We start from the raw sequence: 14,364 nt of genomic DNA on the forward strand, positions 1-14,364 counted from the left end.
CATTTGAGATCATTTTATTTTAATACGTTCTCAGAATTTGCTGATTACCTACTTTTGAATGTGAAATGTTGCCACAACTCGATACCTACCTAGGTATGTACTGTTGTATCAGGCAAACCAACAAAGATAACATAAACAAACATATATCTAAATAAAAGCTAAGAGCCTGGGCCATTTTCACAGGAATGAGTCCAGTAGAAATAAGATATGGTCTAAAATCACAAATAAAGCATCTTTGAGGAGGGCATAAGGGTTTCTCCTACTTTCATAGCTGTGTTGTTCTCTCTTTCCACTCATTTAGAGCACAGTTGTATGCACGAATGTGTTAGGATCTGTGTAAACTTTAAAAGGAAGTTAGATGGGTTCCGTTCTCAACCAGAGGAAGTCCCTGCCTATGTCTCCCTAACATCGCCAGAATTAGTGGTAAAAAAAATTAAGGATATGCTTCTAAACTTTTAACATTAGAATACATGCAAATATTTGCCTATGCACATGCATACAAAGTATGTGTGCTCTTAGAATAAGTTTGTCCCGGGGCAATATTTTGTAATCCTTTTTAGTTTAATTGTTGCTTACCTGGATCCACGGTTTCACTGGGTGTCCAATCTGCCTGCAACCCACTCTGACTCCCTGATTGCTTTTTAAGCTCCTTCCCTCCTGAGTCCACAGTTCACTGAGTCCGGTTTCTGTCTGGCAGCCCCTCTACACTCCCTGTTGTGTCTTTCTTTGCTCCTTTCCTCCATATGTCTTTTTAAGAGAAGAAAAAGAAGGAAACTTTTAAAGTAGTAGGATTTCTTGCCCCTGTCTCAAGGCTTCTTTAACTCATTTTCAGCATACGGAAAATCCTCTGAACTTGATTCAAATGGATCAGATGTGAGGCGGGCAGGACTCCAAGGTTCTTGTGTGTCCTATTTTTTTTTTTTTTTTTTTTTTTTTTTTTTTTTTTTTTTTGCATTGTGTAAGTCCCTCTAATTTAGGACAGATGTGAGCTTGCATGGTATAGTCAGGCCTGGGGCTGAGTGTTCAAAGTCTTATTTCATGCTTTTGCACCACCAGGAATGTAATTAATGCCTACAGAGGTGCCTTGAAGTGTCTGCATTTGAGTTCTAGCTGGTGCCATTTGTTTTATTCCCGTTTGGGTAGCATCATTTTTCAGGCTGTTCTTTTCTGCATTCCTATGAACATAAACTGCTTAGCTATATATTTTTCTTTTGTCTCTAGAAGGCTTAGAGTGAGCACATGACGTCCAATGAGTGCCAAATACTTTTATGTCTTTAAGAAATGTGTTTTGCTTACATGAAACAGAAATTATTTCAGCTCCCCCTCACAGAAAGTGTACTAATGTTCTTTTCAAATCATACTCTCCTTTTGCCTTAACATAATTAAGCAACTTTGAGGTTTATTTTTCAAAGGCTTCACAAAACCATCAGTTGCTCTTCATTTACAGAAGGCCACCCGAGAAAAGCCAACCTGTGCTGGTGGCTTCCCCATAGTCCGTTTTCTACAAAAAAACAAAACCACGGAGGCTTCCAAGGCCTTTTTACCATCTGGAAACAGCAATTCCTGTGACCTCTGACAAGAATTGTGTAACCCTGGATTTTATAAAAACACAGCCAATATTTCCTACAAAACAGCCAGTAATGTTAAACTTATCTGTTTAGAAAGAAAAAAGAATTGAAGAAATGAAGAAAGGAAAGAAGGCTGATGTTACACAGACTAGGTACAGGGGGCTTGGGGGGAATGAGGAAGTGAGGAAGAGAGGAGGGGTAGAGAAAGGGGAGCTCCAAGAGAGGCAAGATGAACAGATGAGAAAAAGAATTAAACAGTGCTAAAACAACCTTGAGTTCTCACCCAACCCAAACACCGTTTTCCCTGACACCCTTATGCACCAACAGTCAGGAAACTGGATTGCAGTAAGCAGCCTGGAAGCTATAGTTGCACCCATGCACCCAGGACCTCTTCCTTTTATACCACATTTGCTACATTAAAAATGTTTTCCGCTTATGTTTCATATATATCAAGGTTTGCGTCAGTCTTGTGACATGATTTCCAAAAATATGTTTCAAAAGTCTTGTTTGTACGGTTAGACTCAGTTCATGTCTCCGGTAGTTTGATAATCACTGTCTCTGGACTTTTCTTCTAAGGGTCAAGCTCATTGCTCAAGAAGACCTCCCTTTCATGCTGCCATACTAACTCTTCTTGATTTTCTTACTTGTGTACTTCTTTGTTTCTTTCTTTCTCTCTCTCTGTCCCTCCCTCCCTATCCCTCTCTCCTCTCTCGCTCTTATTTTTTCGAGACAAGGTTTCTCTGTGTAACTCTGGCTGTCCTGAGCCTGACTCTGTAGACCGGGCCAGCCTTGAACTCAGAGATCTGCCTGCTTCACCTCCCTGAGTGCCGTGAAAAATGCATAAGACGCCATCGTCTGGCTACCTGGGGACTTCCTGTGTTCAGAAATACTTCTAATTCAGGAGTGCTGGGATACAGTGCACAAAGTGATGCTCACTTGTCCTTGGCTATATTATTTTCTTATTTATTATTTTAATGTAAATACTTGAACAACCTTATTTGGAAATTCCATCCCATTTTTGTTCCAAATATTTTCCTTGATAGACCTACATAGGTAGGTAATCTATCATTGGCACTTGAATGTAAGAATTCAATCCAATAAAAAGGTCCTAAAGATGTAAAACATAAAAAATCTATACATTAGCACAATACAGTGTCAAGACCAGCCTTTGTACACATAAAGTGATGAAAGAATGACATGTTATTTAAATTATGAAGTCAGTTAAACACATGTCACTGCTAGATAAAGCTTGTAAAGAAAATTTAAGGACTATTAAATTTTGATGCTATCATTCCACAATTTCCAAATATCTTATAAAGGATAGTTGGAAAAGTGAAATTTAATTCCATTATTAATGGAATATACATAAGTCAGGAAAAATAATTTATTTGGCTTTATTATTATTTGGCAGTGTTATGTATTTTGTGTTTATATGTATATTTTCTTTTATTGAAAATAGATTTTTTTTCTCATACAGCATATCTTGATTATAGTTTCCACTCTCTCTACTCCCCCTAATTCCCCAGCATTCCCCCTCCACTCCCTTTCTGTCTCTCATTAGAAAAGAACAGGCTTAGAAGAGATACCAAACACAACCAAATAAAAGATACTAAATTATTATATTGAAATTGGACATGACCAACCCAATAGGAGGATAAGAGTCCCAAGAGCAGGCACAAGTGTCAGAGACCCACTCATAGTCAAAGCCAGGGGTCCCAGAGAAATACTAAGCTAAAATCTATAAAATATATGCAGAGGACCTGGTGTTTACCCATGTAGGTCCTCTGCTTGCTGCTTCAGTCACTGTGAGCCCATATGTACCTTACTAGTTAATTCAGAAGGCCTTTTTCTCCTGATGTCTGTCCTCTATCCCCTCTGCCTATTAAAAGTTTGCTGCCAGGATCCTTTTCTAAGGGATACCCTGAGCTCTGGGGGGAGGAATTTGATGGAGACCTTCTAATTTAGACTCTCTTTCTGCATCTGTTGTGGATCTCAGCATCTATTCCCTTCTGTTACTGGAAGAAGCATCTCTGATGATGACTGTATAAGGTACTGGTCTATGTATCACTAGGAATCATTTGATTGAATTTTTAAATAGTAGTGTTTGGTTTTACCCTAGGTGTCCTTACTATCTAGTCTCTGGTTCTTGGTTACTCAAGCAGCATTAAGCATGGGTACCTTCTCATTAAGTGAGCTTTAAGTCAAATCAGACACTGGTTGGTTACTCCCACAAGTTCTGTGTCACCATTCATTATCCCAGTGTATTTTACTTGTAGGAGATTATAACTCAGAAGTTTTGTGGCTGGGTTTCTTTTTCGATAGCTTACAGAATATCTTCCTGTACAATAGACAGTACATGGTTAAAACAGGCTCCACATAGGTACCAGTCTGACATTTCCGAATTCAATGAGGAGGTGTGGGTGTTGTACTCAACAATGAGTTGCCGGGCAGTGGTGGCGCACGCCTTTAATCTCAGCACTTGGGAGGCAGAGGCAGGCGGATTTCTGAGTTCGAGTCCAGCCTGGTCTACAGAGTGAATTTCAGAACAGCCAGGGCTACACAGAGAAACCCTGTTTAGAAAAAAAAAAAATGAGATTCCACTGTCCATTTTACAGAGCAATTCTGTCTTAGCAACAGCAAGCCAAAGCCTTGGCCAAAAATTCAATTAAATCCAGCCCAGCCCAGTCTGGACACTGGAAAACTTAGCCTGGCTACAAGAGACAGTCAGCTGAGACTCCGTAGCCCCTATTACTAGGAGTCTCCATTAAGATCACATTTATAGATAAATTCCAGGAATTTTCTTTCAACTTTAGTAGATTTCCACACCACTCCCCAAATATCCCCCATTCCAGCTTTTCTACCCACAGTCTCTCCCTCCACCCATGGCTGTCCGTTGCTACTTGATTCCCTGCTCCTGACCCCACCTGCCACTGGTCTATTCTATTTCTCAATCCTAGGGAGAACCCTGTTTCACCGCTAGACTTTTTCTCTTTGGGTTGGACATCATTTACTTAATATAATTAATTTTATTTATCACTTATTTTAAAAATTAATATTTAACTTATATTTTAATTTAATATTTATTTAATTTTATTTAATTATTTAATTTAATTAACAAATACATACCATATCTGCCTTTTTGGGTCAGTGATACCTCACTGAGGATAATTTTTTTTCTAGTTCTATCTATTTGCCTGCAAATTTCATGATGTCATTTTTTAATTAGCTGAGTAATACTCCATTGTATGAATGTACCACAGTTTTGTTTTGTTTTTATTCTAATTTCTGTTGAGGGACATCTATGTTGTTTTCAGTTTTTGCCTAGAAATAAAACTGCAATATCCTTATGGTAGAATGTTGAACACTTCTTTAAATGTTTCTCAGCTGCTTGACAGTCCACTATTGATAATTCTTTTTTTAGAACTATGCCTCATTTTTAATTGGAATATTTGGGTTTTTGTTTGTTTGTTGATATCTCTATTAAATGTGGCATTGTCAAAAATCTTTCCCCGTTCTGTAGACTGCCACTTTCTCTTATTGATGGTGTCCTTTGCCTTAAGGAAGCTTTTCAGTTTCATGAGGTCACATTTATTTATGGTGGATCTTAATGCCTGTTCAGAAAATCATCTTCTGTTCCAGTGCATTCAAGGCTAGTCCCCATTTTCTCTTCAATGTATCAGATTTTGTATTGAGGTATTTGATTCACTTGGACTTTAATTTTGTGCAGCATAGTAAATATAAATCTGTGTGCATTCTTCTATATGCAGACTCCTAGCTAGACCAGCATTGTTTGCTGAAGATGATGTCTTTTTTTCCAGTGTGTAATTCTAGCTTTATTATAAAAAATAAGGTGTCCATAAGTGTATGTATTAATATCCGGTACTTCAGTTAGATTCCATTGATGAATGTGTCTGTCTTCATGACAGTAACGTAGTTTTATTAGTATAGCTGTGGGGTGCAACTTGAAATTAGCAACAGTAATACACCCAGTAGTTCTTTTATTATTTAGGATAGTTTTAGCCATCCTGTTTTTTGTTTGTTTATTTGTTTTTGCTTTTCCATATGAAGTAGGGAATTATATTTTACAGGTCTCTAAATAATTGTGCTGGAATTTTGATGGGGATTGCATTGAATTTGTACTTTGCTTTGGTAAGGTGGCCGGTTTTACTATGTCAATCCCACTGATCCATGAGCATGAGAGATCTTTCTATCTTCTGCTACCTTCTTCAAATTCCTCAAAGACCTTAAGTTTTTATTGTACAGGTCTTTCATTTGCATGGCTAGAGTTACCCCAAGATAATTTATGTTATTCGAGACTATTATGAAAGATATTGTTTCCCCGATTTGTTCCTCAGTCTGTTCCACATTTGTATATAGAACTATTGATTTTTACTCTTGTGTCCAGCCACTTTGCTGGCTACCTTGCTGGTGTTCATCAGCTCTAAGAATTCCATGGTGGGATTTTTAGAATCACTTATGGATCCTATCACATAATCTGCAAATTATTTGGTACTACTTTGTGTTTCTCCTATTTAGTTGTTAAATAATTCCTAATAAGCATGGTGTTTGTATATAACTAAGTTCTAAATAATTGGTCAGTTGAAGGAAAAGTAAAAGAAAAACAGAAATAAGCTGCATAGAGTGAAATACAGTGATGAAGACCTGGGCTGACTACTGTGTCTTGACAGTGACTTCTAGAGGCATTGAAGCAGCTTTGTGGGTATAAAATGAGCTTCTTTCACTACAGCCTTTCAAGCTGGGGACAGAAGATATTGACCCTGCTTATGTCTCAGGGAGGCTGGTGAGTTAATATCAATGTTCCAGTATGTGTTCATACTGAGGCATAACAAATTATGAGCACAAATTGAGTCCTGGTATTTGTACTGAATGTACTGAAACAGACTGCTTCTGAAAATGAAATTCATCATGATAGCACTGCTAAGTTTTAGAGTGTCACACTATTAGATACTTATTATTTTCTTAAATATCAACTTAAGCATAAGTAATAAACAGAAAGAAATTAATGTTGTCTTAGCAAACATAATATGGAAATATTTAAATTCTTACATAAATTATTACATTAAAGTTTACACACTTTGAATTTTCTACAGTCACAAAGTAGTCAATATTCAAATCTATTGGAAAATTCAAACTCAAGCAGATGCCATCAGGTACAGTGGTAGGAAAATAGCATTATTGAAAATTCATCAAGACTTCATCACCCTGCATTATGTTTGCATTTCCCATTATTATCAAAAGTAAAAAAGCCAATATATTTACAATGCAAACTTTGAAAGACTTTGAAAGGGGAATATATAAATAAAATTTTTAATTACAAGAGAAAAAATCTGAGTATAACACTACACTATATGAACTAAAAGAGTCGGGATATATGTGTGTTTGAGAAAAATAAGCAGAAAATCAAAATGAGGTCGTGAACATTTGGTACTTTCTCTTTCTAGTGGAGCCACAGCGCCACCATCTGGTCTTAACTATGTGACACCAAAATTAAAATGAGTGTAAATATTGATACAGTTAGTATCATAGCTTCTGACCTTGGACACAACATAAAAGAAATATTACAACAAAGTTACATAGAAACAATTGTCTTCCTCATGTTCCTTAGTAAAAGGTTCTCTCCTATATACACATATATCCATGAGAAACAAAGTTTCAGCCAAAATATACTATTTCTTCAATGTATATTAATTGTGAAAGACATACATTTAATAACACCTACTGCCCACTAAGTGTGCATTTAAATTCTTATTGCTTTCCATTATATACCACGATAAGAGTTTATTTACAATGTGTGTGTGTGTGTGTGTGTGTGTGTGTGTGTGTGTAAGCCATAGTTTTAGAATCCATTTAAGTTGGTTTTGGGAATGAGATGTTGAATTAGAATTCCCAAAATATAAAACAATATGGCCAAAATAATTGTTCTTTTAAGATACTTTCTTTTATATATTTTTTCAAATTTTTATTGGAGATTTTATTAATTTACATTTCAAATGTTATCCCCTTTCCTGGATTCCCCCTCATCCCCCTGCTTCTATGAGGGTGTTCCCCAACCCACCCACCCACTCCTGCCTTACCCCCCTGGTTTTCCCCTACACTGGGTCATCGAGAATTTACAGGACCAAGGGCCTCTTCTCCCATTGATACCCAACAAGACCATCCTCTGCTATATATAAAGGTGGAGCCATGGGTCCCTCCATGTGTACTCTTTGGTTAGTGGTTTAGTCCCAGGGAGCTCTGGAGGGTCTGGTTGGTTGATATTGTTGTTCTTCCTATGGGGTTGCCAACCCCTTCAGCTACTTCAGTTCTTTCTCTAACTCCTCCATTGGGGATGCAGTCCAATGGTTGGTTGAAGGTGTCTGCCTCTATATTTGTCAGGCTCTGGCAGAGTCTCTCAGGAGACGGTTATATCAGGCTCCTGTCAGCAAGCACTTCTTGTCATCCACAATAATGTCTGCATTTGGTGACTGTATATGGGATGGGTGCCCAAGTAGGGCAGTCTCTATATGGCCTTACCCTCCATCTCTGCTCCATATTTCCTCCTTTGTCTGAATATTTCCCCTCTGTGAGTGTTTTGTTCACTCCTCTAAGAAGGACCGAAGCATCCACACTTTGGTCTTCCTTCTTCTTGAGCTTCATGTGGTCTGTGAATTGTATCTTGGATATTCTGAGGTTTGAGCTAATATCTATTTATCAGGGAGTGCATATCATGTGTGTTCTTCTGTGACTAGGTTACCTCACTCAGGATATTTTTTAGTTCTATTCATTTGCTGAAGAATTTCATGAATTCTTTGCTTTTAATAGCTGAGTAGTACTCCATTATGTAAATGTACCACATTTTCTGTATTCATTCCTCTGTTGAAGGACATCTGGGTTCTTTAGAGCTTCTGGCCATTGTAAATAAGGCTGCTATGAGCATAGTGGAACATGTGTTCCAGTTATATGTTGGAGCATCTTAGCATGCACAGAAGTGGTATAGCTGTGCCTTCAGGTAATACAATGTCCAGTTTTCTGGGAAACCACCAGACTGATTTCCAGACTGGTTGTACCAGCTTGCAATCCCACCAACAATGGAGGAGTGTTCCTCTTTCTCCACATCCTCGCCAGTATCTGCTGTCACTTGTGTTTTTGATCTTAGCCATTCTGACTGGTATGAGGTGGAATCTCAGGGTTGTTTTGATTTGCATTTTCCTGAAGACTACAGATGTTGATCATTTCTTTAGGTGCTTCTCGGCCATTCGAGTTTCTTCAGTTGAGAATTCTTTGCTTAGCTCTGTACCCCATTGTTAATAGGGTTATTTGATTCTCTGGATTCTAACTTCTTGAGTTCTTTGTGTATATTGGATATTAGCCCTCTATTGGTTTTAGGATTGGTAGAGATCTTTTCCCAATGTATTGGTTGCCATTTTATCCTATTGATAGTGGCCTTTGCCTTAGAGAAGCTTTGCAATTTTAGGAAGTCTCATTTACTGATTATTGTGTTCTGCCATTGGTGTTCTGTTTAGGAAATTTTCCCATGACCATGTTTCGAGGCCCTTCCTCACATTCTCTTTAGTTAGCTTCAGTGTATCTGGTTTTATGTGGAGCTTTTTACAAGGAGATAAGAATGAATCGATTTGCATTCTTCTACATGCTGACCTCCAGTTGAACCAGCACCATTTGTTGAAAATGCTGTCTTTTTTCTACTATACGGCTTTAGCTTCCTTGTCAAAGATCAAGTGACCATAGGTATGTGGGTTCATTTCTTGGTCTTCAATTCTATTTCACTGATCTTCTTGCCTGTCTCTCTACCAATACTATGAAGATTTTATCACTATGGCTGTGTAATAAAGCTTGAGGTCAGAGATGGTGATTCCCCTAGAAATTCTTTTATTTTTGAGAAGAGTTTTCCCTATCCTGTTTTTTTTTTTCAAATGAATTTGCAAATTGCTCTTTCTAACTCTATGAAGAATTGACTTGCAATTTTGATTAGGATTGCATTGAATCTGTAGATTGCTTTCTGCAAGATGGCCATTTTTACTATATTAATCCTGCCAATCCATGAACATGAAAGATCTTTTCATCTTCTCAGATCTTTGATTTCTTTCTTCAGAGACTTGAAGTGCTTGTCATACAGATCTTTCACTTGCTTGGTTAGAGTTGCACCAAGATATTTTATGTTATTTGTGACTATTTTGAAGGATGTCACTTCCTTAATTTCATTCTCAGCCTGTTTATCCTTTGAGTAGAAGAAGGCTAGTGATTTGTTTGAGTTAATTTTATATCCAGCCACTTTGCTGAAGTTGTTTATCTAGTTTAGGAGTTTTCTGGTAGAATTTTTGGGGTTACTTAAGTATACTATCATATCATCTGCAAATAGTGATATTTGGGCTTCTTCCTTTCCGATTTGTATCCTCCTTTTGTGGTCTAATTGCTCTGGCTAGGACTTCCAGTACTATATTAGACAGGTAGGGAGAGAGTGGGCAGCCTGTCTAAACTCTGATTTTAGTGGGTGTGCTTCAAGTTTTTCTCCACTTAGTTTGATGTTGGCTAGTGGTTTGATGTATATTGCTTTTACCATGTATATTGTGTTTACCATTTATTGGCCTTGAAATCCTCATCTTTCTAAGACTTTTAACATGTTACCATGTATATTGTGTTTACCATTGATTGGCCTTGAAATCCTCATCTTTCTAAGACTTTTAACATGTAAGGATGTTGAATTTTGTCAAATGATTTCTCAGCATCTAATCAATCAGAGAGTCATATGTTTTTTTTTTTTTTCTTTGAGTTTGTTTATATAGTAGATTATATTGATGGATTTCTCTGTATTTAACCATCCCTGAATCCCTGGGATGAAACCTACTTGATCATGATGGATTATTGTTTTGATGTGTTCTTGGATTCAGATTGCAAGAATTTTATTGAGTATTTTTGCATCAGTATTCATAAAAAAAAATTGTTCTAAAGTTCTCTTTCTTTCTTTCTTGCACTTTGGGTGGTTTAGGTATCAGTATAACTGTGGCTTCATAGAACGAGCTGGGTAGCATTCCTTCTGTTTCTGTTTTGTGAAATGTTTGAAGAGTATTGGTATTAGGTCTTTGAAGGTCTGATAGAATTCTGGACTGAACCCATCTGGTCTTGGGCTTTTTTTGAGGGTGAGGAGACTTTTAATGACTGCTTCTATTTCTTTGGGGGTTATGGGACTATTTAGATGCTTTAACTGATCCTGATTTAACTTTGGTATCTGGTATTTGTCTATAATATCATTAATTTCATATAGATTTTTCAGTTTTGTTGAGTATAGGCTTTTGTAGTAGGATCTGATCTTGTTTTTAATTTCCCCAGTTTTTGTTGTTATGCCTCCCTTTTCATTTCTGATTTTGGTAATTTGATACTACCTCTGTGCCTTCTGGTTCTTCTGCCTAAGGGTTTAATCTATGTTGTTGAGTTTTTTCAAAGAACCAGCTCCTGGTTTTGTTGATTCTTTGTATAGTTCTTTGTGTTTCTACTTGGTTGATTTTAGCCCTGAGATTGATTATTTTCTATAGTCCACTCCTCTTGGGTATATTTGCTTCTTTTTATGTTAGAGCTTTCAGGTATGCTGTCAACTTGCTTTTGTATGCACTCTCCAGTTTGTTTTTGGAGGCACTTAGAACTATGAGTTTTCTTCTTAGCACTGCTTTCATTGTGTCTCATAAGTTTGGGTATAATGTGCCTTCTTTTTCATTAATTTCTAAAAAGTCTTTAATTTCTTTCTTTATTTCATTCATCTCCAAGTTATCATTTAGTAGAGCATTGTTCAGCTTCCTGGTGGTCTTCCTGTGGGCTTTCTGTTGGTTTTGTTGTTATTGAAGACCAGCCTTAATCTGTGGTAATCTGATAGGATGCACGTGATTATTTCAATCTTCTTGTATCTGTTGAGGCCGGTTTTGTGACCAATTATATAGTCAGTTTTGGAGAAGGTACCATGAGGTGCTGAGAAAAAGGTATATTCTTTTGTTTTAGGAAGAAATGTTCCATAGATATTTGTTAAATCCATTTGGTTCATAACTTCTGTTAGTTTCACTGCATCTCTGATTAGCTTCTGTTTCCATGATCTGTCCACTGATGAGAGTAGGGTGTTGAATTCTCCCACTATTATTGTGTGAGGTGCAATATGTGCTTTGAGCTTTAACAAACTTTCTTTTATGAATATAAGTACCCTTGCATTTGGAGTATAGATAATAAAATTTGAGAGTTCATTTTGGTAGATTTTTACTTTGATGAGTATAAAGTGTCCTTCCTTATCTTTTTTGATAACTTTTGATTGAAAGTAGATTTTATTCTATTTTAGAATGGCTACTCCAGCTTATTTTTGGGGACCATTTCCTTGGAAATTTTTTCTAGACTTTTTCTCTGAAGTAGTGTTTGTTGTCTCACTGAGGTGTGTTTTCTGTATGCAGCAAAATGCTGGGTCCTGTTTAAGTATCCAGTCTGTTAGTATATGATTTTTAATTGGGAAATTGAGTCCATTGTTGTTAAGAGATATTAAGGAAAGTGATTGTTGGTTCCTATTATTTTTGTTGTTAGAGGTAGAATTAGTTTCATTGTGGCTATCTTCTTTTGGGTTTGTTGAAAGATTACTTTCTTGCTTTTTCTATGTTGTAGTTTCTCTCCTTGTGTTGGAGTTTTCCATCTATTATCCTTTGTATGGTTGAATCTGTGGAAAGATTTTGTGTAAATTTGTTTTTGTCATGGAATATCTTAGTTTTCCCATCTATATTAATTGAGATTTTTGCTGGCTATAGGAGCCTGGGCTAGCATTGTTGTTCTCTTAGCATCCGTCTTCTGACATTTAGAGTCTCTTGTGAGAAGTCAAGTGTAATTCTGATAACTCTGCTTTTACTTGACCTTTTTCCTTACTGTTTTTAAATATTCTTTTTTTGTTTTGTGCATTTGGTGTTATTATATGACAGTAGGAATTTCTTTTCTGGTCTAATAAAATAGATTTATTTGGAGTTTTGTAGGCTTCTTGTATGTTCATGGGCATCTCTTTCTTTAGGTTAGGAAAGTTTTCCCCTATAATTTTGTTGAAGATTTATTGGCCCTTTAAGTTGAGAATCTTCATGCTCATCTATACCTATTATTCTTAGGTTTGGTCTTCTCATTGTGTCCTGGATTTCCTGGATGTTTTGGGTTAGGAGCTTTTTGCATTTTGCATTTTGTATTTTCTTTGACTGTTGTGTCAGTGCTTTCTATGGTATCTTCTGCACCTGAGATTCTCTCTTCTTTTTTTTTTTCTTTTTTTTATTAGATATTTTATTTACACTTCAGATGGCATCTCCTTTCCCCATTCCCCCACCCCCACCCCCCTTAGGAAACCCCTATCCCATGCCCCCTTTTCCTTTTTGCATTTATACATTTTTTAAAAATAATGTTAATCATAGGCTTTATAAGTTTGGAATTGTTCAATCAGAGGTGTAACCCACTGACCAACCTAGATATAACATCTATCTTTGACTGGTGGAGATACTTGAACCTCTGCCTCCCTGTCTCCCCCCTCTTTCTCTCTTTCTTCACCTAGCTTCTCCTCTCTTTCTTCTTCTCCTCTTCTTACTCCTTTTCTTCCTCTCAGTACTCCTCCTACCTTAGCTCCTCCTACACATCACCCTTCCTGTTAAAATGAAACTTTTCTCTCAAAATACAATTAGAACATAATTATGCCAATTTGTACCAGTGAGGTACAGGATAGTCCTAATACCCAGTCCATCCTTTTGTTGACTAACCAGCTCCTCTGTCATCTATTCTAACTAAAACATGTAGTTCTGAACCTGGCTTTAGGATGAATGTCAGCTGACTACCATCCACTCAAGTCTTTTCTCTTAAGGTCAATAGCTATCTCTTCTATCTCTTGTATTCTGTTATTGATGCTTGTATCTATGACTCCTGATCTCTTTCTTAGTCTTCTATTCCAGGGTAGTCTCCCTTTGTGATTTCCTTATTGTTTCTACTTCCATTTTTAGATCCTGGATGGTTTTGTTTAATTCTTTCACCTGTCTCATTGTGTTTTCCTATAATTCTTTAAGAAAATTTTGTATTTTCTCTTTAAGAACTTCTACCTGTTTAACTGTGTTCTCCTGTATTTCTTTAAGAGAGTTATTTATGTCCTTCTTAACGTCCTCTATCATCATCATGAGAAGTGATTTCAAATCTGAATCTTGTTTTTCTAGTGTGGTGGTGTATCCAGGGCTTACTGTGGTGGGAGAACTAGGTTCTGATGATGCCAAGTAGCCTTGGTTTCTGTTGCTTTTGTTCTTGTGCTTGCCTCTTATCATCTGGTTATCTCTAGTACTACCTGCCTTTCCTGCTTCTGACTGGAGCCTGTCCCTCCTAAGACCTTAGTTGTGTCAGAACTCCTCAGAGTCTAGCTGTCTTTGTCATCCTGTGATTCTGGGATCTTGTGATCCTGTAATCCTGAAATCCTGGGTGTGTCAGAGCTCCTAGGAGTCAAGCTGCCTCTGGGTTCCTGAAATCACAGTGTGGCTAAGCTCCTGAGATCCTGTTGTGTTTCTGGGACTCAAACGTTTTCTGGGTGTTTCAGAGGTGAGTTTGCTCTGGGTACAGGTGCAAGATGGAAAGAACTACTGCTTCTGGCTGGTCTGTGTTTTGTGTTTCCCTGGTTCCTGTGATGGTTCCAGTTATGCTGGATATTGGTTAAGATCTTGTGGCCTGAACTGTGTTCTTCAGTTTGTCAGAGCTTCTGTGTTCCTGGATGTGTCAGATCTCCTGAGAGTTGAGCTTCCTCTGTAATCCTGTG

General features: G+C 37.2%; 1 protein-coding gene across 5 annotated transcripts in view; it reads right to left on the bottom strand.

The window, feature by feature from the left end:
* Nucleotides 1-14,364, bottom strand: part of Gulp1 (GULP PTB domain containing engulfment adaptor 1) — a 263,083-nt gene that overhangs the window by 46,357 nt on the left and 202,362 nt on the right. The window lies entirely within an intron of this gene.

The sequence above is a fragment of the Arvicanthis niloticus genome, chromosome 3 (genome assembly GCF_011762505.2).
Source record: "Arvicanthis niloticus isolate mArvNil1 chromosome 3, mArvNil1.pat.X, whole genome shotgun sequence".
In the NCBI taxonomy this organism is placed as follows: Eukaryota; Metazoa; Chordata; class Mammalia; order Rodentia; family Muridae; genus Arvicanthis; species Arvicanthis niloticus.